The following is a 5,989-nucleotide window of genomic DNA, read 5'->3' as shown; positions in this document are numbered from 1 at the left end:
ACTATTCTCTATAAAGGTACGATCACAGAAAAGGGAAACAGAGTTGTCCTGTCTTTAAGACGTCAGTTGAGGTAGTAACAGCAATGATCAAACTGCGTGTCCAAGGGAGAACCGGCAGGACAGGACCATAGACGGAATGGGTGTGACATTTTGATGACATGCTATGTGTGCGACCCAGCGCAAGGATATTTAAAGAACAGCTAGAAGCAGTTAGCAGCTAACTCAAAGAAGAAAAACAATGGCTGTAAATGTTTGCAAATTGGGAAAACAATGCGGTCCTGGAAGTCCTTGCCCTCCCAGCTGAGGATGAGGACAGCCGCCACATAACAGGGACCGTAAATGATCTTTATTGCCATGTAATGCCATTGTCATTGTTTAGAAAGTGCTGCTGACACATATTTTATGTTACACTAGAGGCTGATGCTGTTGTGTTACAAATCATGTCAGTCACCCCTCTTTTGCTTCTGTGATGCCGTTATGCTGTCGAAGGGGCCATACACGTGCCTCGTCTTTAAACGCCTGGAAAGTGCGGGGTCAGGCACTGTGCACGACTCTTGTGCATATTCTGTGTCAACTTTTAAGGGCGCAGTGGCAGGTTGCTTCTGAGGTTGCCAAAGAACCATAACCAGCACCGTATCATAGCCTACTTACCAGATATCCTGAGTGCAGAGCTGATCTTCGCTGTTTTGGTGCTGTTTTGTAAGTAGGTATTTGGCCTAAAATATTGTCTGTGGGACTCTTGAACTCTGTTTATCTCAAGGTGCAGCTGTTGCACCTCGAAAAAAAGGTGCTCGAGAACACATGTGCACTAGGATGGCGTCGTTCTGCCGTTTGAGTGCGTCTGCTGCTGCGCATCTACATTAAAAAACAGTGAATTTGAGGGCACAAAAAACATGGCTTGTGTACGGCTCCTAAAAACACACACTGGGGTGGCCCTATTGTTTGGTTCTGTGTGGAAAACCTTTGTCGTGATCTCTGAATGAAAAGGGAAAGTGACGTGAAGCTCATGCTCCTGACAGTGTGAGATGTAACATAAATGGCGTCCTCTTTGGCTGAGCTATAATGTAGATATATCTAACTACGTTATTAGTTATCAGTAGATGCACGCTTCCTTCTGTTTGGTGATACGGTTGGCAGGTGTAGTTCAGTAGAAAGAAAATAGTTCCTACATGAAACTGCTCACAACAAGGTCTGTGGATTCTCTTGAGTAACAAGGTCATGATTTCTGGAAGTTTTTCTGGAGTTTTCAAATGTATTTTTTGGCACGTTGAGCTCCACAAGCTGAGTGCCATCTAGTTCCATTATACTGGAGAGAAAACAGACATCTCTACAGCTGATATCTCCAACACTCAGCAACTCACACCACAACAATCTATAACGATAAATATTACTACAGGTAAGAGGGAAAATATGTGTCATTGATTTGGGAGCAAACTGTCCCTTTAACATATTATCAGTGGGCCGATTGTCCAAGAAACTCACAAGACAAATAACTACAATGGTATATTCATTTGATAATCTTTTAGAAGATGGCACTAATTAATAATTTGTCGTCACTGTGAGGCAGTTTTGTACACATACTTAACAAATCAATAACATTGATTTGGAAGATGAAACAGTATTTTTAGAGCTTGCAACTTCAAACTATAGATACAGTATTCTATATGTCACTGGCCGCTGGTGCCTCTATGGCTCTACCTCATCTTAAATATGGATTTGTGGAACAGTGCTATGCATACTGTACTGTCCCTCCATCAATGATCTAATCATGTATGAAACTGTTTGCCTCATCGTGAAAATCATTTGAGTTGAACCAAAACATCCATAATAAATGAAAACCAATATCCAAAACCTAAATGACTGTATAATGAGCATAACTGTGGAGCAGCACAAACCACCAGCTACACAACCACAGAGCATTCTTCTTAGCAAATTGTAGAAACATGTCTTAATATTCAACTGTATGCAGATTATAATGGAAGACAAAGACGTCCCCCAGCCCTTAAATATTTAACTAATTGTATTTTCATTACTGGCCACATGGTGGCAGCAGAGGCTTAGTTGACTGTACAGTTCTTTCAGTAATTAAATAAATCTGTTATTTGGCAAATATTTGTTGCATATACATAGTGTTTTCATTTCAGTGGAGCTTGATCAGAAAAAAAGCCCAGGGACTACAGTGATTAATTTACCAACAGGTATGCCATCTGTTGGTAAATTAATCACTAAGGTATATCTGTCCTACATGTCCTCATGTGTTCTGTACTGTGACTGCTCATGTGCTCTGTGGTTACAGTAGCTGACGGGCTGCTCTGATATGATCACACATGAGGGTGTGACCTTTTGGTACAGCGCTGCTCATGTAGGAGGAGGTGACCCTTTTCATATAGAGTCAATGGAGTCAGTGGTCACGAGAGTTGGTTTTAAGTCTTCTTTCTGAATGTTGCGTATATGGCTCCCTCTAGTGACATTAACATTAACATGCTTTTACTGTCTTGAAGGCAGTTTGTACTTCATGTTCTTTACAGAGGTGCTGGAGGTTTTCTGTTCTGAGAAGTGAAGCCCCACAGCTGAATCACCACAGGAGGTTTATTGAAGTGCAACAACTTGTTGCAGGTTGACACTTTTTTGCAACAAACACTTACATTTGCACAATATAGGTAATTTTACAAATTGCGTCGTCACAGGTACATTACTCATCTACCTCTTCTTACTGTGCAGGGGTCATGTGGGTTTGTTACAGATAAAAAATTTGAGATTTTTTTCTGTTTTTCGTTGTGCTCGTGTTGAGCTTTCATTTTTTTCAAAGTTTTGTTTAAAAACATTTTTTTTTTTAAAAACTTTAAAAAAAATCTTCAAATAACAAACAACAAACCCATCAACTTATAATCCCAAGCAGCACTTCAATTTTGATAAATGCCTAAACATACACAAAATGTTAAATAAACTGAAATATAGAATAAAATAATTTTAACATTTAAGGGGTATAATTTAAATAAAACTCAAGTAATTCAGAGTCTTAAGGCTCTCTTTTTTCCAAGTCATTTTTAAATGCCACAAATCTTGGAGCAACTTTTAAAAAAAAACCCATAGCATTTACATTTGTGCATAAAACATTTATCTGTAATCAAAGTATTATTATGCTAAAATTCAACCAACCTAATAAAATGAAATATTTTTAGATTTTGTAAGTGCTTTGTCCAGTTGTGTGCAACATTTTATTTTATTTTTGTTTTTATTTTATTTTATTAAAACTTAAAAACAAAACATCTTCAAAAAATAAACAGCAACAAACACACCATCTAATAATCAGGAGCAGCGTACTTTAAGGAGAAATGGGAAAAATGGAAATATTAGACAAAAAAATAAAAAAATAAAATAAGAAAAATATAAGAAAAAAAGCTAATATGAATAATAATCCTGAACAGCACTTTAAAAGAAGGCAAAAAATGAGAATTTAGGAAAAAAAAAACCCAACATAAATATATGGGGCATTCTACCGAATGTGTGCAAAGTTAGGCTGGAAATATTTGAAATTTTGTATGTTTTATTTCCAAAACTTTGTCCCTATATATATTGTACCATATGTAAAGGTCACATATCTAGTAAAATGACTGTAAATTTTTATATTGTATTTTCAGACTGTTTTGGAATGTTTTTCCTCTTCCAAAATTTGTCACTACCGAAACATATAGTATTATATTACACAAAAAAATATATATCAACCTGTTATGCCTGTTCCTTCCCTTGTTTAAAGATTTAAATTTTTACAAATTTTAACTAAAGGTTTTCACAGTTAAATCTATAAAAAAAAATATTTAAACAAATTTCGAAGTTCAAATTATAGAATTCTTCAAAATCTAAATGCAATCTTTCTTTGTAAAATGCATAACGCTGATCAGATTGATTTCAGAGTTAATAATTGATGAAACAGAACATTAATGTAACCGATTAGCATCATAATACTTTAGTTGATAACTCAATATACTATGTTTTTTACAAAACACCCAGTGTTTCGGTAGTGACTGTCCTGTTTCGGTAGTGACCATTATACTGTTTTTAAAGTTGCATCGTATTTCCTCAAATGTATGCCTTATGGTGGGAATTACAAATTCAAAGACAAATGTTTTGTGGTCAATAAAACAATTTAATTTTTGAGATGGCAGAGCAGAGTAGAGTAGCGCAGAGTAGAGCAGAGAAGAGCAAAGTAGAGTAGAGCAGAGTAGAGCAGAACATAGTAGAGTAGAGCAGAGTAGAACAGAGCAGAGCAGAATAGAGTAGAGAAGAGTAGAGTATAGAGTAGAGCAGAGTAGGGTAGAGAAGAATAGATTACAGAGTAGACCAGAGTATAGAGTAGAGCACAGCACAGTAGAGCAGAGTCGAGCAGAGTATAGAACAGTAGAGCAAAGTAGAGTAGAATAAAGCAGAGCGGAGTATATCAGAGTAGAGCAAAGTAGAGCAGAGTAGGACAGAGCAGAGTAGAGAAGAGTAGAGTATAGAGTAAAGCAGAGTAGAGTAGACCAGGGTAGAGTAGAGCAGAGTAGAGAAGAGTAGAGTATAGAGTAAAGCAGAGTAGAGTAGACCAGGGTAGAGTAGAGCAGAGCAGAGCAGAGCAAGACTTTGGACCACAAAATTATGGGGTTTAACTACTGACCATTCCATTTTGTCACTACCGAAATGATCATGTCACTACCGAAACTTTACCATAGGTTTTGGTAGTGACTGTTTCGGTAGTGACATTCCTAGCTATTTTTCAGGATAACTAAAGAATGCTAGCAGTCGCATGGCTAACAAGCACATGTTTGAAGAGTTGTTCACACAGAAAAACAAAATATTTTGCATAACCCCCCAAATTTTTACATAATTGAAGAGAACATGTGTTCGGTAGTGACAACTTTAAAAGTTACACACTGATTTTCAGACTTTGGAAGACATTTATTTAAAAAATGATGGGAGTCAGCGACTTACCATGCAGCCATCTGGGATGGGGGTGCAGTACTATCCACCTTCTCAGAAATTGAGGGCTGTGGCTAAAATCCAGACTCAACCAGAGCATTAAAACTCTTGTGTTTTGGTAGTGACATGAAAACAAGGGACACTATGTTTTTAGCGTAGTTTCTTAATTTAAAAATTAATCCCACAATACATCTAAATCTTTCAACTTCTGTTTAAAATTAATCACAAAGATGTTTTAAATTAGACTTTTGAAAAAAATATGAAAAATGTTTTAAGTGTTATTTACATGAATTGAATTTTAGAGGTCAGGGTTGGGGACAGCTACTTCCCAATACAAAGTACCCTATAAATGGTGATTTTATATATATTTAGCTTATCACTTTCTCATTTAATGTCCTGGGTTTAAATAGGCCATAACATAATCTTTGTGAATATCTATGTATAATTACTCAATTTTATTATTTTTGTTGTTTTTTTGGTAAGGGACAGCACTTTGCACAAAATCGGTGGAATGCCCCATATAGAAATTCAAATAAACTATAGTATGAATTAAACTAACTTTAACATGAAGGTAGTTTAACCTAAGATTTTCAAGTCATTTTTAAATAAGCAATCTACTTTTTTCGAATTAAAAACATTACCTATAATCAAAATATTATTACAATGAAATTCAACCAACTTAATAACATGACATATGTTGAGATTTTGTAAGGTTATATTTTATTCATTAGCTGTTGACAACACCTTCCGTGTTATTCACCCGCTAAACACCACATGTCTGTGACTCGTGTGAATCAGTCATGTCTATCCTATGTTGGAACTATTTTATGGTTCTGAGTCGTAATTATTATAATTAGAAAACATCTAAAAGCACGAATAGCATCAATCCCGGCTTCAAATGAGCACACTACGAGAAGCACCGCCCAGTGGGGTAATCTAAGTTCTCGAAACGAGCGCTCCCAACACACGCTCAGTTTGAACTGCGCAACAGCCTCTCTGCTCTCTGATTGGCCAGTCACCGCTGACACGCACT

This window comes from Epinephelus fuscoguttatus, linkage group LG15, assembly GCF_011397635.1.
Source record: "Epinephelus fuscoguttatus linkage group LG15, E.fuscoguttatus.final_Chr_v1".
Classification (NCBI taxonomy): Eukaryota; Metazoa; Chordata; class Actinopteri; order Perciformes; family Serranidae; genus Epinephelus; species Epinephelus fuscoguttatus.
The sequence above is the reverse complement of the archived record's forward strand: the minus strand, read 5'-3'. Positions refer to the sequence as shown.